The sequence below is a fragment of the Erpetoichthys calabaricus genome, chromosome 13 (assembly GCF_900747795.2).
Source record: "Erpetoichthys calabaricus chromosome 13, fErpCal1.3, whole genome shotgun sequence".
Classification (NCBI taxonomy): Eukaryota; Metazoa; Chordata; class Cladistia; order Polypteriformes; family Polypteridae; genus Erpetoichthys; species Erpetoichthys calabaricus.
In genome coordinates this window covers 28,032,062-28,057,137 of record NC_041406.2, presented here as the reverse complement: position 1 = coordinate 28,057,137, position 25,076 = coordinate 28,032,062, and the positions used below count along the sequence as shown (strand labels likewise).

The 25,076-nt window shown below is 38.2% G+C and overlaps 1 protein-coding gene across 1 annotated transcript in view; it reads left to right on the top strand.

Moving 5' to 3' along the window:
- Positions 1 to 25,076, top strand: part of col22a1 (collagen, type XXII, alpha 1) — a 349,052-nt gene that overhangs the window by 109,262 nt on the left and 214,714 nt on the right. The window lies entirely within an intron of this gene.

The following is a 25,076-nucleotide window of genomic DNA, read 5'->3' as shown; positions in this document are numbered from 1 at the left end:
CACCATAGTGAGGATTCTTCTGTCATCAGCAGTGGAGGTCTTCCTTGACCTACCGGTCCCTTTGTAATTACTGAGGTTGCCAGTGTATTCTTTCTTCTTAATAATATTCCAGATGGCTAATTTGTGTAATCCTAAGGTTTTACTAATGTTTCTAGTGGTTTTATTGATGTTTTTCGGCTTCATAAAGGCTACTTTGACTTTCATTGGCACAACTCTTATCCTCATATTGATCAATGGCAAACACAGAATCCAAAGTTATTCTGTAGGCAGAAGCGAGGCTATGTATCCTATGTCTGCACTACTGAAGCAATGAAAAACACCCGAGTAATCACAAACACCAGTGATATCAATTGTCTCAAACATTATGTGCCCTAAAAGGGGTGGGGGGGCATGTGTTAAAGGTGACCCAGTAATGTCATGAAACACATCGGCTGAATGATTTATTGGTGAAAGTCCTCAGTGTTAGTGTGCCAGAAAGAGGATGTGCAGCATTGTTCATAATGGCCATCAGCTTTGTCTTCATTCTCTCTTCCTCTCCTTACCTCCAAAGTTTCCAGAGTGTGTCCCATACCTGAGACTGCCTGCTTAATCGGCTTGTTGATTCAGTGGGCTTCTCTTGAAGTGATCTTACCAGCACACCACGGCATAAAAGTATGACACTGACCATCACAGAGTTGTAGCAAATGTCAAGAATGTCACTACCCACATTAAAGGAACGCAGCCTCCTAAGAAAAAAGGGTCTGCTCTGCCCTTTCTTATATACAGTAGTTCCTTTGTGTTATGGGACCAGCCCAGCCAGTCATTGATGTGGACCCCCAAGTGCGTGTAACATTGCACCACTTCTGCATCCACTCCCTAAATAGTGACGGGTGTAAAGGCTCTTTGGTGCGGCAAAAGTAAATAACCAGTTCCTCATCAGTATATTTATATCTATTGTTGGCGGATTTCTTACAATATAAAAGTAGTTGTACAAGTGGCATAACTGTTAAAAAATAAAGTATCTTATATTTTATGTGGGTTTACAAAAAAGAGGAAAAGTGTATTTTTGTATGGATGGCATTATGACATTTGCTTTTAGATAAAGATACAGTATAAGAACTTGCTGTGTGTACTTCCTGTATGAGATTTTACATGCCTTGTGTGAGCAAAGCATCTTCCCAACATGACTTGCACCCAGACAACCACCAAATTGAACACATAATATAACTATAATTTGAGGACCTTCCCTCACATCAAAGGATAATTACTGCAAACAAAAAAAAATCAACTAAATTGAAAGGATTAGGACGCCTAACATGTCTATTTCTGAGTCATTTCTGTTCTTTATGAGTATTGCTTTCCTGACCACAGTTTGACCGCAGCAGTCTTAAATCCTCCTGCTGAACTTGCATTTGTAACATGTTTTTACATTTGTCATAGGCTAGTACAAAGAAATGCTCATGCTGGTCAAGTTCTGTCTTACCAGAAAACAAGAGTCTCATTTTCCCAAATAGCACTCATGGAGGTCATCGCCATTTGGTATGACATTGACTTTCTAACATCTGTTTAGACAGTAAAACATACGCCATTTTTACATCACTTGTGTTCTCCATATGGAACAGTACACAAATTTTTAGAATTTGGTGGTTCTCTAAAGAATATTTAATTTCTTTAGCCAGCTAGCCTTCTCTAATGGTCAAACAGGAATTGTTTTTTTTCACAGAAACTCAATACAAACCTGTCTGAAAGTATTCACCTGGCCTTTTACATGGGAGCCAAAGCAAAGTCCCTCTTTATTCAGTTCAGCCTAAGATATTTAGTCCTGCAATGCCCTCCCCTATTCCCTTGACATAAGATTTTAAGAAGCTTCACAGACAAGAGGAGACCATTCAGTTTATCAAGCTTTTTGGTTGGTTAGCCAAATATATGCTTTTTCGCAATCTCACCTTGACACATTTTAAAAGTTGTTTGCATAAGGAAATGCTTCTTGGCTTTAGTCTTAAATTTATTTCCCTATAAATTCCATTGTTGTCCTCCGTGAAAAAGATTAACTCTTCAACTAAAAGAATTTTGACTTCTTTGAGAACTTTGACAATACTAATTGAAATGCTAAGCATAAAAGAGTACACCCCTTTTGAAAGTTAAGATTTATATTCGTTTCTCAGTGAACACCAGAAATATTAACAGAATTTTGACATAACAGGTTTTTATTAAACATTTGTTTTTTTATTAAGAACATCAAAGCTTGGTCACCAACATCATTAACCTTCTTAGCGTTACATTTTTACTCAAAAAAAAACACATTTTTTGACTTGAAAAATAATAATAAAAATGAATCCTCTTTAATAAAATCCCTGTGTGCGTCCATGTGTCCGTGTCTTCTGGTGAAGTGTGCATGTGCGGGGCACGGAGCGATGCTTCAAAGCAGATGTTTCAAAGGCCGCCTGACGCATCAAACAAGACAGAGAGGGCGGGACCTATAAAACATTGCGCGGCCGATCCAATCGGATTTTGGTAAATAAGGTAAGACCTAAAACAGAAAACACGAAAAATCCAATCGGGTACTAAGACGCGGAGACCAGCTTCCCCATTGTTGTGCAAGATGAGGATGTCAGATTTGCGATTAAGAAGCTTGGCCTGGTAAAGTGTAAAGTAAAAGTAGATTTATTTTTGCGCACATTACATCAGTTGCTGGGGAGAATCTGCTGATTGCCCACTGTTGTTACAGAAAATTAAACACATATTATGGACAGCAAAGCCAGTATTACTGTCAGAGAAAATTACAGGCATTTTACGGAAAAAAGTTAATGAGGTAAAAGGTCCCTTGCCATTTAATATAGACTGTTCCTACTAATGTTTATGGACTACTGTTCTAGCGCCCGTTATTGTAACGGGCTTAATGACTAGTAATAATATAAAATTAATAATTATGATGATGATGCTGATACCATATTGAATGGGAAATTGGCTTTGGTGTATGGTCATTTACCCAACTCTGTGCAGCATAATGGTTCATCAGAACTCAATTCTTTTGATTACGTTATCATCAAGAATTAACTTCAAGTAAGTAAGTGAATCTTGGCTCTCAACATTCACTTTTATTCCTGTCTGTTTCATAAAATGCAGAGTGGTGGCTCTGAGGCTAGGGATCTGCACTGGCAATCAGAAGGTTTCCAGTTTGAATCCCGTAAATGCCAAAAGGGACTCTGCTCTGTTGGGCCCTTGAGCAAGGCCCTTAACCTGCAATTGCTGAGCGCTTTGAGTATTGAGAAAAGTGCTATATAAATGCAAAGAATTATTATTATATTATTAAATTCAAAATGAGGTGGTGCTTGTATATTTGAAGCTGGGTCAACAGAAAACCGAATGCGTTCGAGCATCACTTTTGAATTCATCAGAATCACTTTTGATTTCACTGTCTATTTCAATTTCACTGTCGGAAGACAAATTTACTTTGTCCTCACTGCTGACGAGAGGTTCCTCAATATCGCTGCTTGTATCACTGTGAAAAGTGTGCAACACCTGGACTGCTGAAAAACATTTCTTATGAGACACCATTATGAGGCGAAGAGAAGACACGTCTACACCATTGCCCAGGTAACACTCAGGCCTGACGCTTACGTAAGACACTTCTGTACTGTTCCCTGAGGACGAACGTTGTTAGCACTTTTACAACCTGAGTAATCCTGGGGTCTAACGTCTCTACAGTTGCCCGAGTGACAGTCAGAACTAACGCATTTAACACTGTTAACACTGTTTTAACAGACCGAGTGACAATCGAGTCTAATGCTAAGAAGGTTAAGGTAATAAACTATAAAATTTTATTCAAATGAGGTGTTGCAAAAATAAATACACCCTACAACAAATTCCACCAAGTCCAATATGTTGTATGGCCTCCATGATTTTTAAGAACTCCATGAACCCTTCTAGACATGGAATGAAATGAACAAGTTGGCAATATACTGCCATGTCTATCTTTCTCCATTTTTGGAGAATGAGCTGTTTCAGAGCCTGGATGCTAGATGGAGAAGGATGCTCTACCTATCTTTTCAGAATTCCTCACAGATCTTCTGTTGAGTTGAGGTTGGGTGACATGCTTGGCCACTGAATCACTTTCACCCTGTTCTTCCTTAGAAATGCTAAAATGGTGTTGGATGTTTGTTTTCAGTCATTCTCATGTTGAAAGAGTGCCCATGCGACCAAGGGCCCAGAGAGGTGGTAGCATCTTCTCCTTCAGAAATTCACAGTACATTTGTCAATTCCTGATGCCATCAGTGAAGTGCAATTCCTGCAGCACTCATACAACCCCACAGAACAGCATTGCCACAACCATGATTTACTCTGGGAACCATACATTTTCATTGTAATAATTGATACTGTGACGCCATACAGTTTGGATGCCATCATTTCCAAAAAAGTTTACTTTGTCTCATCACTCTAATGTATTGTAACGGCCGACCCCTTTTACCCAGCCGGCAGCTACACCTCCAAGACCAGTGGCCTGGATAATTTACTGAGAGATAATCTAACTATCAAGCCGTACTTCTTACCAATTGAACTTTTCCCCACAATCGACGGTGAAAAATATAAGCACACACAAACAGGATGTAAAATTAAACAGATTATATGTATTAAATGAAATGAAAATAAAAAAATAGAAACATATAAATATCCCTCCACCCCAGCAATAACAAGACACCACCAAATATATATATATACACAACAAAAACCCTCCCTTGTCCCTGTAACAAATAAACACACAACACGAAAACAACAATGAATGATAAACTGAAAATGAATGAGAACGTGAGTCCGGTAATAATGAAACTGTCCTGAAAGCGGATGACTGAATTAGTGATATTGAGTTGTTTGATTCTCCCCGGAAAAAATGGAACAGCCTCACCGTGAATCCTCGTGTGTATGGTGGATGATTAAGTCCTACCCCGGGGTCTTTCGTGGTGAGGTCCTTGAAATAAATCCGGCAGATGGAAAAACAAACTGGATTGGCAAGTGCGATGTGGACAATAACTGGTACAGGTTGCTCGTGGTCGTGATGGTGAAACAAAATCTCCTTCTCTCCTCTCCTCTTCCTTCTCCTCCTGCTGGCTTATATAGTCCTGTGACGGCTGAGATTGATTGATTGAAAACAGGTGTTTTCCAGGTTTGCGGCTGTGGTCTCCTTCCATCATCCATCCCCTTTTTTCGGGGACGGCATTAACTGATGCACATAAACAGTAAACGGGACAATGAAATGAGACGCACTCAGAACTGACATTTACACACTATGTGGCCCCGCTACAGTATAACATCCCAATTGTTTTCTAATTGTCAACATGGGCCCTTGCAAATACTAAACATTCAAAGAGCAAAAAATTAAGGGCAAACAGTACATGACAAACCTAAGCTTTTTTTTTTAAATGAAAATACTATTTAACTAAGCATCAGAGCATTAGAACAATCTAAACAAGAACCGACCATTCAGGACAACAAAGCTTGCTGGTCCTATCCATTTTATTTCTCCAAAATAACATCAAGTCAAATTTTAAAAGTCCCTAAAGTCCTACTGTCTACCACACATTTATTCCAACTGTCTATGGTTCTCTGTGCAAAGATAAAACTCCTAATGTTTGTGCGAGATTTACCCTTAACAAGTTTCCAATTGTGTCCCTGTATTCTTGATGATCTCACTTTAAAGTCACAGTCTCGATTCACTGGACTGATTGCCTTCATAATTTTAAACAATTCAATCATGTCTCCTCTTAATCTTTTTTTGCTTAAACTAAAAAGGCTCAGTTCTTTTCCTCACAATTCATCCCCTGTAGCCCTGGAATCAGCTTAGTTGCTCTTCTCTGGTCTTTTTCTAGTAATGCTATGTCTTTTTTGTAGCCTAGAGATTAAAACTGCGCACAGTACTCCAGATGAGGCCTAACCAGTGTGTTATAAAGCTTAATCGTAATTTCCTTGAACTTGAACTCTACAAATACCTTTCTGTTAGCCCTCTTACTGGCTTCTGAACACTATCTGGCAGTTGGTAATGACAAGCCCACTATGACTCCTTAATCTTTCTCATTAGGTGAACTTTCAATTTTCAGACCTCCAATTGTGTATTTTTACATTTTTAACTCCTACGTGTAACATTTTACATCTACTTACTTGCATTAAACTTACTGTCCAAGAAATTTGCCCAAGTCTTTCTGCAATAAGTCAATGGATTCTAGATTATCTGACAATCCACCTCCATTGGTATCATCCATAAACTAAACCAGCTTATTATTTGTATTCATATCCATATCATTAATACATAGTATATTAGAAATAATAGATGGATCACACACTGACCCCTGTGGGACACCACTCTTAACTTCATCCAACTCTGATGAGATTCCTTGCATCAAAACCCTCAGCTTCCTGTGACTGAGCCAATTTTGCACTCATCAACACACAACACCTTGAAGTCCCACTGCTTTAGTTTGATGCCCAACCTCTCATGTGGCACCTTATCAAAGGCTTTTTGAATGTCAAGATAAATAATCTCATATGCTCCACTTTGATCATATCATTAGAATTCCAGCATGTTAGTCAAACACGGCCTCCCTCTTCTGAACACATGCTCCAAAATTTTATTTCCCTTCTTTATGGCACAGTTTTCATGAGATTACAAAACTTGTTTCAGTAGACTGTTAAAATATAGCAAAGAGTGGTTAACCACACTAGCATCATGGTATGTGCTGCCTAATGTTTTGGTCAATGACAACTTGCCAGTGTCTTGCATTCCTGTTTGGGTTCTGTGATTCTTGAACTCAAAGTACTGTCATTAGCATTCACATCCCTTTCCTTTTCCTTCCTTTGGAAAATGTACTCCCACACAAGAGGACTTTTTTAAAACTTTTTTTTTTTTTTATCAAATTAACAATTATATTTACTCTTTCATTCCAACATGCCAACATGAGTCGAGGTTATTGGTGAAAAAATACAGGAACAATTTTCTAAACTATTTTGTAAAAATAGTGCTGGAATAAGCTCTAGATCAGTGTTTGTTATACATTTTAAGACTGCAGAGCCTTGTAGAAAAAAAATTTTGAGATGCGGGACCCCTTATGAAAATTTTAAAAAAAAATAGTTATGTGAAAAAAAAATTAATCACAAAAATATTTAAAAATGTATGCATGTACAGTTAATTTTTAATGCAAAAAGATGTATTAAAAAGTTTGTGCTGCCATGGTATAACACAGATCATCAATATTTGTGGTAAAGTTTGTTAAAGATTGCTTTACTGTACTGTAGGTATCATATTTAGCCTTTGTTGATCATGTGTTTTCTTTGGAGTGACAGTCGAATATTTATTTTCACATAAGCATGTAGACGCAAATTGGAGTAGAGGCCAAAATGTTGACTTGCTTGGAAATCCATGTTCACTATTATTTTTAACCTAAATTTTATTATGAAGGAGATTAGCTTTCAAATTTTTTATGAGGAAAGATCAGTCAGCTTACTTTCTTCATTTTTAGATAATTCTTTACTTGTTCATTAAGATTAAAAGGATTCAGAACCCCCCAAAAAAACCTCATCACTTCAGACCTTTAGGAAAATAGTCCTCAAATGATGTTTTAAAAATGAATTTTTTGCAAAACATGTACATTTATTTCCATAACAAACACTTTTATCCAAAGTGACTTAAAAAGGAGGTCAACATAATCAAGTAACATTAGTCTAGGGATTGTTCTACACTGTAAAAAATGAAATCTAAGCAATTGAAAAGTATTTATATCATGACATTAAATCTCGTTTGGCTTATTATAAGAATTATTGACTTGTATTTATGATTTTTTAGCTTACTTTAAGAAATTTTGTCAAGTAAATTTTGTTTACCCCATTGGCAGATACTTTTTGTGTCTAGTTTTTGTTTATGCATTTTTTTTACAGTGTAAACAAGTGTAACAGGACGGGTTGCAAACGTTGATCACCACAAGTGAAAAGCTATAAAGGTAGCATAACAAAAAAATACCAATTAGCACAAATAACTGTAGCAATACAAAGTAATGAATTATAAATTAAACCAATGTGGAAACACTTACCACTTTCAAACATGCTGGAAATAGGAGTCCCAAAAGCACATAAGTAAAACACTTTGAAAATTGCCCAATAGTAGTGGGAATTTCCACCAAAACCCTGACTAGGAACAGCAAGGACCTTAAAGAATCTTAATAAAATAAAAGATTTATTTTTTAAAAAATAATGCTCAGTAACCGAAGAAGCTCCACGAAGCACAAAAGGAATTGCCTAAAGGCAAGTCAAAAACAGAGCACAGGTTCAAACATCCGGTAATCACCAAAGGTACGAAGCACTGCAAAACTCAAGTAAACCCTCTACACCATAGAACATTCAAAAGAGACGCCAGGAACTATGGGAGACCTTATGGATTTTTAGGGTGGAGGGCAGTTACTTGAGGTGATTGGCAGTTGGACCCACCTCTTGAGGGATCACCCACAAATCACATGGGACAAAACAAGGCATTTCATAAGCACAGATTAAAAACAAAGAATAATGAACATACTAAACAAAAGAAACATTAACATAAATAAATGGCACAAATAATGGATTAAACAGTCAAGAAACAGGACAGAACCCAGAAAACCCAAAAGTTACTCGCCAACATGTTGTGCGCTTACTGAACAATCAATCATAATATTGTGACATAATGAACACTGTACATACAGAGGAATTAAGAAAGTTTTCAAATCCATATAATTTTCTAATGTTTGGTTATTTTGCAGCTTTGTTCTAAAATCATTAATGTTTTTTTTCCTCAAATTTGACAAAACTAAATCAATCAATTTGCAAATAAATAAATGTACTTTGAAAAGTGACAATAAATAATAACAATGCGAAATGTATATGTCTCCACGGAGAGGACGTGTAATATCGTTATTTTTTTAAATTGTCCCCTCGAGATAACAGACTAATTTTATCACGATCTCGAGAAAACGAAACTTAACCTTTGCTCCTGGCATCAGGCTCGCTTAGATTGCGACACCTATACAGCTGAAGCCTTGCTAACCGTCTTCTTAAATGACGGACACTAACGTTATTATTTTCTAAACTAAGGCATAAACATATTCCAGCCTGCGTCAGCCCTTGATTGAACAAAATATGATGCGCTGATTAATACAGTTCTGCTCTTCTGCCATTTCAAACAGGACGTGGCTTCAATAAGCTAAACATTAAACATTAGATACAATTATTTCATTAATTTTGAGAAAACAAGATCTTTTGTTTTATCGAGATCTCAATAAAATTAGTCTGTTATCTTGAGGAAACAATTTAAAAATTAATGATATTGCACATCCTCTTTCAGCTTCTGTACATCTCAAAATATATTTTTTGTAGGTCAAAATATATTTTCGTTGCATATTTCTTTATGCATTTGTTTAATTATTTCTTCATTTATTTATGTCATTGACACCACATGCAAAACAAAACACTAAATTGTCGTTTAGTGTGTTATGGTAAGTTTTGGACCTTTTCATGTGATTTTCTTAATTTTTGGTTATTGGTTCTGTTACAAAATATTCGATCTTTGGATTTCGGATGTGGATTTGTCTTTCTGTGATTGCCTTAAATTTCTTTTTTTATATTTTTTGCTTCTTTTTGAATTTTTATGCTTTTTATAGATTTTGAATTTGGTATTTTGATGTATTTTGCTTTTGTATTGCCCTTGTTTATCCCTTAACTACTTGCACTGGTGTATTTTGTACACCAATCTCAGTTATTTTTGTCCAACATTCTTTCACTTGAATCTATCAGCAGCATCTGCCGTCCATCCTCAGCCTGATTCACTACAAGTATAGTGAAGCAATGGTTTCCCTCCAGTGTGACCCCAGCTAGTTTTATGAGTGGATGCACAGTCGCAAGCTCCAACGATGAGATGTTGTTCTTGCACTGAGTTTGTCTGCAAAGAGCATTCAACAACTGAAGTAAAATGTGACTTTCCCTATTCGAGAACGTCACCTCTTTATTCATTTATACCCCAGGCAGCAAGATAGAGCATATTTTAAGTGCAAGCAAGGCATGCAGTTAATAAAGTTTTATTTAGTCATTTAGTCTTTAACATTCTGAAATACTCCTAATGTTCCAAAAACAAAAGCAAATACAGCCATATGAAAAAGTTTGGGAACCCCTCTTAATTCTTTGGATTTTCATGTATAATTGGCTGAGCTTTCAAAGCAGCAACTTTCTTTTAATATATGACATGCCTTATTGAAACAGTAGTATTTCAGAAGTGACATTAAGTTTATTGGATTAACAGAAACTATGCAATATGCATTATAACAAAATTAGACAGGTGCATAAATTTGGTCACCCCAACAGAGATATTACATCAATATTTAGTTGAGCCTCCTTTTGCAAATTTAACAGCCTCTAGACGCCTCCTACAGCCTTTGATGAGTGTCTGGATTCTGGATGGAGGTATTTTTGACCATCCTTCTATACAAAATCTCTCCAGTTCAGTTAAATTTGATGGCTGCCGAGCATGGACAGTCTGCTTCAAATCATCCCATAGATTTTTGATGATATTCAAGTCAGCGGACTGTGACGGCCATTCCAGAACATCGTACTTCTCCCTCTGCATGAATGCCTTTGTAGATTTCCAACTGTGTTTTGGGTCATTGTCTTGCTGGAATATCCAACCCCTGCGTAACTTCAACTTTGTGACTGATGCTTGAACATTATCCTGAAGAATTTGTTGATATTGGGTTGAATTCATCTGACCCTTGACTTTAACAAGGGCCCCAATCCCTGAACTAGCCACAAAGCCCCACAGCATGATGGAACCTCCACCTAATTTGACAGTAGGTAGCAGGTGTTTTTCTTGGAATGCAGTGTTCTTCCGCCATGCAAAGCACTTTTTGTTATGACCAAATAGCTCAATTTTTCTCTCATCAGTCCAAAGCACTTGAATCAAAGCAAAATGAATCTGGCTTGTCTGTTTGTGGCATGAGTGCAGAAAGGGCTTCTTTCTCATCATCCTGCCATACAGATGTTCTTTGTGCAAATTGTGTTGAATTGTAGAACGATGTACAGATACATAATCTGCAGCAAGATATTCTTGCAGGTCTTTGGAGGTGATCTGTGGGTTGTCAGTAACCATTCTCACAATCATGTGCATATGCCGCTCCTGTATTTTTCTTGGCCTGCCAGACCTGCTGGGTTTAACAGCAACTGTGCCTGTGGCCTTCCATTTCCTGATTCCATTCCTTACAGTTGAAACTGACAGAGATAGCTTTTTGAAGCCTTCCCCTAAACCCTGAGACTGAACAATCTTTGTTTTCAGATCTTTTGAGAGTTGCTTTGAGGATCCCATGCTGTCACTCTTCAGAGGAGAGTCAAAGGGAAGCACACTTTGCAATTGACCACCTTAAATCCCTTTATATCTCATGATTGGACACATCTGTCTATGAAGTTCAAGGCTTAACGAGCTCATCCAACCAATTTGGTGTTGCAAGTAATCAGCATTGAGCAGCGACAGGCATTCAAATCAGCAAAATTACAAGGGGACCCACATTTTTGCACAGCCAGTTTTTCACATTTGATTTAATTTCATACAACTAAATACTGCTTCACTAAAAATCTTTGTTCAGAAAACACCCCAATACTCAGATGTTCCTAGGAAAGGAAAGACATACCACTGTTATCTTTTTTGTTGAAAGGAGAGTCAATTATTATGCAGGTTGAGAGGGGTTCCCAAACTTTTTCATATGGCAGTAAAAGTAAGTGGGTGAGGCAAAATCAATCATAAAACCAGGATATTTTAGGAGCTATCATAGGTGATGCTGGTCAACACACACCATGTGTGTGGTGTCCAGTCTCTTAAGTTTACATTGCCGCACGTCATGGCATGGATCTCTTTCATGGCTTTGTTCTTCCTTCTTTTCATAATTCTGGTTCTTTATACCTCTTGCGGCTGACTTTTTAAAGCTTGTCTGGGCCAAGATGAACACCCCTAGCTCCTCTCTGTCCAAAGTCATGTTTACAGACCATTTCAGCACACGTTCATGTTACACATATGGAAAGTGCAGAAAATAACCATTAGAACCTGATGTTACTATTTAAAGATTTGACCTTTCTCTTGACAAACTGTCCTTTTTTTACACTTGTAAGTGTAACTTTTGCTGGTTTAGTCTTGGGCCTGCTGTATCTACTAGCATTTCTTCTTTACAAGTTTAAAGAAGTTTCCGACTACAGAGATGAAAAGGTCAACAATAGTGTTGACTGGCAAAATCCAGCAAAGGAAATATGCTGTGTTCACCGATTATTTTTCTGGAAATTTAACATATGGTCGACTTTAGATTAATTTTTTTCCCAACTTCTCCATGATGCATGCAAGGCCTTTTCGAGGTCACAGAGCTGTAGCAAGCAATGTGAATTGGGGTAGAACCCCGGACCATATAACTCTGACCCTAGTAGTGGACTAAGAATTAGCGGAAAACTTGCAATTACAACACAAAATGCACACACAGCATGGAACTGGTAGTGGGTCGTTGAATTTGTGTCTTAAAGATAACATCTTTTTCTGTGGACTTGTATGTGACCTGTGTGTAACATGTGAGCCTACCCTTTTAATAGTGTTACCCAGACTGATTTGCAGTTGACACAATCAGGAAGGAGTGAAGAATCGCTGTGCTTTAGTGTTGCGCTTATTTGGTAGCAGTGGCAGTGAGCAAGCAAAATCTGCAGGCAAAGAAAAGCAAACAAAATGGTACTTTTCAGTTTGAGAGAGGAAAGTACCTGCTATTGAATTCATGGGGGTCAAGCCTTTGTGAATTCATGTTTCCTGTCTGCAAGATATGTTACTATTCTGATATTCAATTCTACTAAATTTTATGTCCGGGAGGCATATTGGCCCTGTGGTTAGCATTGCTATCTCACAACTCAGTTCACATTTTTGGCCACAATACTCCGATGCAGGCAGATGCATCCTTAGCCATCAGAGACACTTCAAAGGGACACCATTGCACCATTATAATCCACATAAAACTAGTTCGGTTTCTTTTTCCCATTAACTTCAAAGCAGTTCACTAAATTTGGCGATGTTTCTAAATATTTCTGCAATTTGATTCATTTGAGGCAAAGCAAATTCAGCGAGGTTTCACTCATCACTAGTCAACAAAATCAATGTATGCATTTTTTACCTTAGATACATTATCTATATTATCTATAATCCATCCTAACCCATTAACAAGATATTTAAGATCAACTACATTAATAAAATCACATTCCCCTTCAATGCCCTGCAACGGACTGGTGTCCCATCCAGAGATGGTTTCTATTTTACACCTTTTAAATAGGACAAGGAAGTGCCGATAATAATGGCTGCCAAAAGTGCAGCTCTAAACCTTTGCTTGCCTGTCCAGGGATTGGCTTCTCCCAAATGAAAAGACATTTCTGTTTATATATTCAAGATGCTAGTGAGATTATTTATTTGCGTGTATCTGCAGGAGCAGATCATTTCTATCTCGACTGAACATGAAGTGCACCTCATGAATTTGAAATGCACTGTAGGCATTATTCTTCTAAAAGCAAATGTATATCAAAATGATTGCAGTCACTGTTTTTTTTTAAACCGTAGTCCAAATCTCGGGGCATTTTCTTTACTTTATAAATGTGCATAAGCTGGCTCAAGGCTTTGATTAAAACATCAAGGCTTTCTGATTTTTCTGAGGGCAATGGCCTGTCTTGCCAACCACACCAGCCAACATTTGTTACATCATGGACAGCATGGTTACTGTGCATTCATTCAGTAAAAACAGACATCTCCAGATTAGATTGTTCAAAAATTTAGTGGACTACTGAAGCTTAATATATTCAACCCTTATTTCATATCCTGAACAATTCTAAATAAATAAGGTAAGTCATTCAGACTCAGGGATCTAATATCTGCTGAAAAGGACTTTCTGTACAGACTGCCCGTTTTCTGATGCCAATTAAAATCACACACATGGCTAGAGGGTGATGTACAGCAGGTTTCATTTGCTATTCTTTTTGGACATGGTAAGTGGTGTGGAAAAGAGAAATAAAGAGTTTCTCTTTTTAAAATGATGACAGCAATTTCTATGTAAAATCATACCTTCATTTCATTTAAAAATAATCAAACATGATATGAATGAGTTTCAACGCTTTATAATGTAAAGCAGCTTTCTTTTAAAGTTGATCCTCAGGGAACCAAACGCAGATATCAGCTACCCTGTGCTGATTCAGGATGACTGCCAAAAATAAGTTATGAAGTGGAAGTTCAGATTATATCCCTTTACAAATCTTGGCACTCACATGTTTCTCTTGCTGAAAATTGTTCAAAAGTAATAACTCTGAAATGTGTTAAAAAATCACATTAACCTCACTGAGCATGTAGGGTATAAGGTGATATTTAATATTTGGTAGGGATAAAACAGTAACCAAATTCCATGTTGAATTATATTGACATAAATTGTGCAAGAAGAACATAATGCATACAGATGCATAATTATATTACAGCAAACACCATTTCTTATAGGATTAAATTCATATACCATGCTAGAAAAAGTTGTCAGTTGAGAAGTATGAAATAGAAAAAATAGAGCTTAACATCTCAGACAGCCAATTTAAACCAATAGAGTCCAGCTGCAGTCAGGACAGTTTTAGGTCTCGGAATGATCCAGTGACCTGAGACATTCTGAAGCCCATAAGATGGCGCCCTTGTCAGCTGCATCTCTTTTGACTCCACCCACTTTCCATGACCCCACCCCTGTGTTAGTGGTACACTTTTGTACTACAGGTGCATCTCAATAAATTAGAAAAAAAAGTTCATTATTTCAGTAACTCAATTCAAAAAGTGAAACTCATATATTACATAGATTCATTACACACATGGTGATATATTTCAAGCATTTATTTCTTTTCATTTTGCTGATTATGGCCTACAGGTAATGAAAACTGAAAATTCAGTATCTCAGAAAATTAGAATATTGCATACCAATAAAACAAAGATTTTTAATACAGAAATGTTGGCCTACTGAAAAGTCTGTCCATGTACGCACTCAATACTTGGTCGGGGCTTCTTTTGCATGAATTACTGCATCAATGCGGCGTGGCATGGAGGTGATCAGCCTGTGGCACTGCTGAGGTGATATTGAGGTCTGGGATGCTTTGATAGCGCCCTTCATCTCATCTGCATTGTTGGGTCTGGTGTCTCTCACCTTGCTCTTGACAATACCCTATGGGGTTTAGGTGAGGCGAGTTTGCTGGCCAATCAAGCACAGTGATGCCATGGTCATTATACCAGGTATTGGTACTTTTGGCAGTGTAGGCAGGTGTCAAGTCCTGCTGGAAAATGAAATCAGGTTCTCCATAAAACTTGTCAGCAGAGGGAAGCATGAAGTGCTCTAAAATCTCCTGGTAGATGGCTACACTGATTTTGGACTTGATAAAACACAGTGGACCAACACCAGCAGATGACATGGCTCCCCAAATCATCAGTGATTGTGGAACCTTCACACTGGACCTCAAGCAACTTGGATTCTGTGCTTCTCCACTCTTCCTCCTGACTCTGGGACCTGGATTTCCAAATGAAATGCAAAATTTACTTTCATCTGAAAGAGGACTATAGACCACTGAGCAACAGTCTAGTCCGTTTTCTCCTTAGCCCTGGTAAGATGCTTCTGATGTTGTCTCTGGTTCAGGAGTGGCTTGACACAAGGAATGCGACAGTTGTAGCCCATGTCCTGGATACACATGTCTGTGTGTGGTGGCTATTATATACATATAATCATCCATCCATCCATTTTCCAACCCGCTTAATCCGAACACAGGGTCACGGGGGTCTGCTGGAGCCAATCCCAGCCAACACAGGGCACAAGGCAGGAAACAATCCTGGGCAGGGTGCCAACCCACCGCAGTATATACATATATATATATAGGGTATATGGTGTGAATTTCCCCTTGGGATTAATAAAGTATCTATCTATCTATCTATCTATCTATCTATCTATCTATCTATCTATCTATCTATCTATCTATCTATCTATCTATCTATCTATCTATCTATCTATCTATCTATCTATCTATCTATCTATCTATCTATCTATCTATCTATCTATTAAAGCACTGATTCCAGCCGCAGTCCACTCCTTATGAATCTCCTCCAAATTCTTGAATGGGCTGTGCTTCACAGTCCTTTCAAGGCTGCCGTTATCCCTGTTGTTTGTGCAGCTTTTTCTGCCCCATTTTTTCCTTTCATTGTGCTTTCCATTAATATGCTTGAATACAGCACTCTGTCAACAGGAATCTTCTTTAGCAATGAGTCAGCAGTCTTCCCCATGATTGTGTGGCCTACTGAACCAGACTGAGAGACCATTTAAAGGCTCAGGACACGTTTGCAGATCTTCTTCTTTCGGCTGCTCCTGTTAGGGGTTGCCACAGCGGATCATCTTCTTCCATATCTTCCTGTCCTTCTCATCTTGTTCTGTTACACCCATCACCTGCATGTCCTCTCTCACCCTATCCATAAACATTCGCTTAGGCCTTCCTCTTTTCCTCTTCCCTGGCAGCTCTATCCTTAGCATTCTTTTCACAATATACTCAGCATCTCTCCTCTGCACATGTCCAAACCAACACAATCTCGCCTCTCTGACTTTGTCTCCCAACCGTCCAACTTGAGCTGACCCTCTAATGTCCTCATTTCTAATCCTATCCATCCTCGTCACACCCAGTGCAAATCTTAGCAACTTTAACTCGGCCACCTCCAGCTCTGTCTCCTTCTTTCTGGTCAGTGCCACCGTCTCCAACCCATATAACATAGTTGGTCTCACTACCGTCCTGTAGACTTTCCCTTTCACTCTTTCTGGTACATGTTTTGGGTTAATTAGCTGAGTGGAGTGTGGATTCCAGGAATCTACAATAGTGAACTTTTTCGCAATATTCTAATTTTTTGAGATACTGAATTTTGAGTTTTTATTACCTGTAGGCCATAATCAGCAAAATGAAAAGAAATAAATGCTTGAAATATATCATATGATGTAATGAATCTATATAATATGAGTTTCACTTTTTGAATTGAATTACTGAAATAAATGAACTTTTCGATGATATTCTAATTTATTTAGATGCACCTACTGTATATTATAGTAATGGTGACAAACTGAATGTGTGTTCAAAAAATGTTTATTATACATAAAAAAAGCTTCACCAGGATAAACTGTTGTGCAAATGTAATAAACGGCTCTTCATACCTGCTGCGAAGTCGTGAGCCATCCCCAGTGGGTACGCAAAGCTGCTTGGCTAATGGAGAAGGTCTTAGCTGGGCGACTCAAACGACTACTTTATGCCTCTTTGTACTTCTAAGGGCGAGTGTGTCATTCCTCTGGAACATAAACTCTGCCTCAATGAATGCATTGTTAATATGAATATAAAAATTTTGTACACCAGTAATAATACAGTACTAATGATATAACACAGACAGGACCACAAAGACAATACTCTAAAGAGCTCCTAAACGTCCGGCACGTAGTGTTGAATATTCTGACTGTTTACGCAAATTATATGATTTATTCGAATGAGAGTGGCGCAGTGGTAGCACTGCTGCCTCGCAGTTAGCAGACCCGGGTTCGCTTCCCGGGTCCACCCTGCATGGAGTTTGCATGTTGTCTGCGTGGGTTTCCTCCGGGCGCTCCGGTTTCCTCCCACAGTCCAAAGACATGCAGGTTAGGTGGATTGGTGATTCTAAATTGGCCCTAGTGTGTGCTTGGTGTGTGGGTGTGTTTGTGTGTGTCCTGCGGTGGGTTGGCACCCTGCCCAGGATTGGTTCCCTGCCTTGTGCCCTGTGGTGGCTGGGATTGGCTCCAGCAGACCCCCGTGACCCTGTGTTCGGATTCAGCGGGTTGGAAAATGGATGGATGGATGGAGTCTATAAGAATATGTAGTGTTAATCTTAAGTGAGTGCAGCACATAATTAATTCTTCTTCGTCTTCTTCCTTAGCATTTCCCATTTTATATGGGGTCAACTTTCTGATTACCAGTGTAGATCCTTAGCCACAGAGCCACTACTCCATTGAGTGCAGCATATAACTAACATATTAAAAAGTGCAGTATCATGAATGAGACATGGCAAACACAGATATAAAACGTATACTATAAAATATAGAATGATAAGATTTTTTCTTCAATTTGTTTCTAATATATGGCACCAAAACAACTGCTTTGGATGCAGAACTGAGACACCTCGATAGCTTAGAAGTTTAATAAATGCTGAATACACGTTTGAGTGCAGGAACTAAAGGGAATTGAAATTTTCATGAGGGGCGTGTAATATAAGCGTCAGTTGACCAGTGAAACAGGGGAATGGGTCCAGAAGGGGCCGTCAATTTTAGGACCTCATGGTGTCTGAAGTGCTCAGATCTATCTGAGGCCTGAAACTGTCCTGACTGCAGCTGGACACTACTCTTTTAAACTGAATATTTTCTTCCTGAAATGTACCACTCCTTATGCCTTTGGATTCTCTCTGTAAGGTTCTAAACTCCTCAAGTGTTATTTTATGTTGTTATAAATGAATTCTTCTTGAAGTCTATTTAGAAATTGATTCCATATTTGCTTTCTAATTTATAATTTTTAAATTGGAGTGTAAGGGGACAAACATTCCAAAATATAGGATAGAGTGAGATTATTTAAGGCTTTGTAAACCATTAGTAGTATTTTAAACTCAATTCTAAATGACACAGGTAACCAATGTAACAACACTAAAACTGATGAAATGATTTTCTTTTTCTAGTTAAGATTCCTGCTGCTGCATTCTGCACTAACTGTAACTAACCGATTGATGTCTTTCTTAGGTAGTCCTGTAAAGACTCCATTACAGTAATCTCATCAACTGAAAACAAAACGGTGAACTAATTTTTCAGTGTCTTGTAAAGTTATGAGGTCTAACTTCAGATACTGTATATTCCTTAACGTGAAAAATTTCCCATTGGGATTAATAAAGTATCTATCTATCTATCTATCTATCTATCTATCTATCTATCTATCTATCTATCTATCTATCTATCTATCTATCTATCTATCTATCTATCTATCTATCTATCTATTGCAGTCCTAGTAATCTGACTAATATGTTATTTAAAATTTAGGTCAGAGTCAATAGTTACCCCTAAATTCTTTCCTCCAACTTGACTTTTAAGCCTAAGGGATCAAGTTTAATTCTAATACCCTCACTATGTCCATCTGTGCCAAGACACAGGATCATAGAGCCAAAAGCATCAGGGTCATGAGCATAGCTATGGTAGCTTACCTTGTGTTTTGAGATAATATGACCTCATGGAAACATAGATTGAAAAGAGCAGTGGACCCAGAATACTGTAGATCCTTATGGTACACCATATAAAATATCATGGGTCTCCATGGTATAATCACCACAACTAACAAAGAATTTTCTACCTGTTTAGTAAGACTGAAACCATTTTAAGATGTTTCCAGACGCATTGACTAATGCGATTTATAAGAATACTGTGATCAATTGCATCAAAATGCTTCACTCATGTCTAAGAGAACAAGAACAGATATATGGCCTCTGTCCGCATTAACCTGCAAGTTACTACTTTAACCAGTGCAGTTTCTGTACTCTGATTTGTTGTAAAACCTGGCAGAGACTTGACATGAATAGAATGTTTATTCAAGTAATCATTTAGCTCTTCTCAGTACTCAAATGTGGCACTTGGTGCCACTGCCCACCTGCCAAGTTGTTTTGCCTGCCTAAGGTAAAGTCATCTTTGACGGAGGATCACAGGAATCATCGGGTAGAGAGGTTCGTCCATTGAATTAGCTGGCCCTGCGCTGTATCAGCTGTGAAATGGCCAACAGGGGGAGGCAGCTTGATGGCCGAGGTCTCCAGGACTCTGAACGAATCCAAATCGTATTATGTGATATCAGCTACTGTTGAATTTTGCTCTGTACTTGTAATATTTCTATTGCACTATTATATTGTATTGAGGATTACCTGTGTCCTGTTCTATTGTATTGTATTGTATTTACCACTGTTTTTGACACCCACTGCACGCCCAACCTACCTAGAAAGGTGCCTGTCTTTGAACTGCCTTTCCAAAGGTTTCTTCCATTTTTTTTCCATACAAGGGTTTTTTGGGGATTTTTTTCTTGTCTTCTTAGAGATTCAAGGCTGGGGGTCTGTCAAGAGGCAGGGCCTGTTAAAGCCCATTGCGGCGCTTCATGTGTGATTTTGGGCTATACAAAAATAAATTGTACTGTATTTAGCTGCGTAATGTCTGCCTTTTCTAGAGTTTTACTTAAAAAAGGCAGGTTAGATATTGGTCTAAAATTGTCAAAAATAGAGATAATTTTTCTTGAGCAGGGGTTTGACAACTGCAGTCATTAGACAGTCATGTTCACTATGTCAGTATGCTATCAATTAGTACAACTGAGACTTCTTTGAACAAGTCTGTTTGAATCGGGTCAAGGGCTCAGGTGAAGGGTTCTGTTGAGAAATTATTCTGTGTAGTTTGAGTAGATCTATTCTGATGAAATAATTTAACTTGCTTAGAATGGAATACTGGGATTCAGTCGGATTAACTTCGGAGGATGTACTATATTATTTATAATGTCATTAATGTTGTGTTTAAAAAGTACAACAAAAGCCTCACAACTTTTACTAGTAGTTTTTAGGAGGCATTACATTGAGTGAGTTGGGTTTACAAGACGATCAATAGATGAGAATAAAACTCTTGGATTGCCAGCATTGTCATTTATAATTTTAGAGAAATAGGACTGCCTCTCAAGGCAGACTACGTTGTTATATTCAGTTATTTTAGCCTTCAGTATTTCATAATGCTGCGGTGGGCTGGCGCCCTGCCCGGGGATTTGTTCCTGCCTTGCGCCCTTTGTTGGTTGGGATTGGCTCCAGCAGACCCCTGTGACCCTGTGTTAGGATACAGTAGGTTGGATAATGACTGACTGACTAACTATTTCATAATGGACTATCAATTCATGGACTATCAATTTAGTTTTCTCATTTATGGTCAGCTCTCCGACATGTTCTCTTTAAATCAGACACATTTGGGTTTTCCAGGGTCTAACAGTGCTGGACGATTTTTTAGCTGTCTTTCCAGGGGCAACTATGTCAGCTGCAGCTCTTAACTTAGCATAAAAATTTTCCACGTTGCTATTAATATTGTTAACATTGTTGAGGTAATCACTACCAATGGACTGATTGTTTAGAATATTAGAAAACTTTGAAGCTGCAGATGTATCAAAGTAATGTTTTTAAACAATACGCTTCTCATTGGTTGTAGTTATCAGTATTTCTGCATTAAATAATATGAAATATTGGTCTGATATACCAATATCCATGACTTGCCTCATGTCAACTTATAATCCTTTTGCAATGACTAAATCCAGCGTGCGCCCTTCCTTATGTGTGGGCTGGTTGACGTGCTGGCTGAGATTAAACAAGTGCAGGAGATTCATGAAATCTCTTGCTTTCAGGTCACACTGGTTATCGACATGAAAATTGCCAACAATTAGGAACCTGTCAAAGTTAGTTATTATTATAGATACTAAGTCTGAGAATTCCTCAGTGAAGGACACATTATATTTAGGAGGTCTATAAATGGACAATATGAGTGACTGGGACACATCACAAGAGTAAAGCTGTAATTCGGAGGTGCAGTTTCAATTAAAACTACGGCATAATCAGAGCTAAGCAAAGTTTCACTTAATGTAAGAAAGTTGATTTTCTTCTCACTGATAAGGTTGTTAATATAAAACATCTTGGATAATGCTCTAACATTTAGTAAGGCCTTATTTAAGGTCTCGGAAGAGCAGAGCTGAATCAGACACGACAGTTTGAAATGGTAATTAAATTATTCATGTTAATGCCACTTCGTATGGATTTTTTACTTAATCTATAGTTATAGTTCTAATACAGTGAACATCTAGAGGTGAAATGATAATTCAATTATTTTCATTTATACTGCTTTGTCCGTTTTTTTACTTAAACTGTGGTTTGTTATTATAGTGTTAATACAGTGCACAACTAAAGATGAGCTCAATACAGAATTATCACATTTTAGTAAGACATTGTGGAAAGCATTAGGATCAGAATTGTGTAGTCAGGAAAGACAGATTACCTTCGAGATGAGTTCAGGGAGGACCCGGGCGCAGAATCTGTTCGAATGCAGACCATCTCGCCTGAAGACAATAAACAAAGAATTTCTGGACTGAGACTTCAGGTACTTTTGATCTCAACTACAGATTTGTCCCTTTACACCTGATGGTTATTCTAACTTTCTGATTTATGACTTTAGCCATTTTAACAATTATGGATCAGTTTAGCATCTTGGTGACTCCTGCCTTCTGCTAAAAGCAATATAATTTCATATATACAGTGGATTAGGAAAGTATTCACACCCCTTCACTTTTTTTGCATTTTACTATGTTGGAGCCTTGTGCTAAAATCTGTATTATTGTTACATTATCAATAATCTTTATTATTTTTATTATTATTATTATTATCCATCCATCCATTCATTTTCCAACCTGCTGAATCCGAACACAGGGTCACAGGGGTCTGCTGGAGCCAATCCCTTATTATTATTATTATTATTATTATTAAAATGTATAAATTTAGCAAATTTATTAAAAACAAAAAACTGAAATATCACATTATCACAAGTGTTCAGACCTTTTCCTCAGTACTTAGTTGATGTACCTTTGCCAGCGATTACAGCCTGCAGTCTTGGATTTGATGTGACAGGCTTTGCACACCTGGATTTGGGGATTTTTCTGCCATTATTCTCAGCAGATCCTCTCAAGCTCTGTCAGCTTGGATAGAAACTGTTGGTGGAAGCTATTTTCTGGTCACTCCACACATGTTTGATTGTGTACAGCTCTGGGATCTGGCCTGGAAACTCAAGGACTTTCTAAGAGTTGTCCCTAAGCCACTGCTGTCTTGTCTTGTAATAGATCTTTAAAAGGATCTGCCAGGAAGAATGGTATAAACTGCGAAATACTAGGTGTGCAAAGCTTGTAGACTTACCCGAGAGGACTCAAAGCTATATTTGTTGCCAAAGGGGCTTCTAAAAAGTAGTGAATTCAGTCTCTAATAAAATAGATAGATAGATAGATAGATAGATAGATAGATAGATAGATAGATAGATAGATAGATAGATAGATAGATAGATAGATAGATAGATAGATAGATAGATAGATAGGGACACTCATACCTTCCATTCCGACTGAAACTCAGTCCAATGCTATCTACTATTACACTAGTTATTTTTTATTTTGATTATTGACTTCATTTTCTTTCTTTAGATAGATAGATAGATAGATAGATAGATAGATAGATAGATAGATAGATAGATAGATAGATAGATAGATAGATAGATAGATAGATAGATAGATAGGGACACTCATACCTTCCATTCCGACTGAAACTCAGTCCAATGCTATCTACTATTACACTAGTTATTTTTTATTTTGATTATTGACTTCATTTTCTTTCTTTAGATAGATAGATAGATAGATAGATAGATAGATAGATAGATAGATAGATAGATAGATAGATAGATAGATAGATAGATAGATAGTGTAACAGTAGGAGGCGCTATTGCTCCCTTGAACCCTCAGGTACCACAACAAACACCAGGTAAAAGTATAATACTTATTATTTTTATTATAATACTGTGCACTAAGCACCCTCCACTCCACACTATACATACAATACTTAATCCTCAATCCTCAATCCTCAATCCCCCTCTCCCAGACATTTAGCCACCCTTCCTCCCAGCTCAGCTCAGCGTCTGGGCTCTCCCAAAGTCCTTTTATATCCCCTGACCCGGAAGTTGTTCCAACCCTGCAGTCCATGATTCATTATCTCTTCCGGGTCAGATTAAAAGTCCTTTTCTTCATCCCGGAAGCACGTCGTTCCTTCTGTCCATGTGACCAGGGCGTGCTTCCGGGTTATAGGGCATGTAGCACTCCCCAAGCCTCCCTACAGTGGCTCCTGGTGGTCCCCATGATATCCAGCAGGTCTGTTTGTAAAAACTACAAGGTCCATGAGGCCCTGCTGGAATTCGGGGAGCCTCCATACTGCTGGGAGGGCTCCACCTGGCGGTTTGGAGGTGTGGGACGGAATATATGGCCGACCATCCCTCACAATAGATAGATAGATAGATACTTTATTAATCCCAAGGGGAAATTCACATACTCCAGCAGCAGCATACTGATAAAAAACAATATTAAATTAAAGAGTAATAACAATGCAGGTATAACAGACAATAACTTTGAGTAATGTTAACGTTTACCCAAGAGTGGAATTGAAGAGTCACATAGTGTGGGGGATGAACGATCTCCTCAGTCTGTCAGTGGAGCAGGACAGTGACAGCAGTCTGTCGCTGAAGCTGCTCCTCTGTCTGGGGATGATACTGTTTAGTGGATGCAGTGGATTCTCCACGATTGACAGGAGCCTGCTCAGCGCCTGTCGCTCTGCCACGGATGTCCATCTGTCCAGCTCCATGCCTACAATAGAGACTGCCTTCCTCACCAGTTTGTCCAGGCGTGAGGCGTCCCTCTTCTTTATGCTGCCTCCCCAGCACACCACCGTGTAGAAGAGGGTGCTCACCACAACTGTCTGATAGAACATCTGCAGCATCTTATTGCAGATGTTGAAGGACGCCAGCCTTCTAAGGAAGTATAGTCGGCTCTGTCCTCTCTTGCACAGAGCATCAGTATTGGCAGTCCAGTCCAGTTTATCATCCAGCTGCACTCCCAGGTATTTATAGGTGTGTACCCTCTGCACACAGTCACCTCTGATGATCACGGGGTCCATGAGGGGCCTGGGCCTCCTAAAATCCACCACCAGCTCCTTGATTTTGCTGGTGTTCAGTTGTTATATGAATGAGAGATTTCAGTTTTTGATTTTTCATACATTTGTAAACCCTCCGAAAAACATGTTTTCACTTTGTCATTATGGGTTATTGAGTTTAAGTTGGAGAGCAAAAATGTCAAGTTTATCCACTTAAAAGTTAATGTACAACACAATAATGCGTACAGTCCAGTGTATA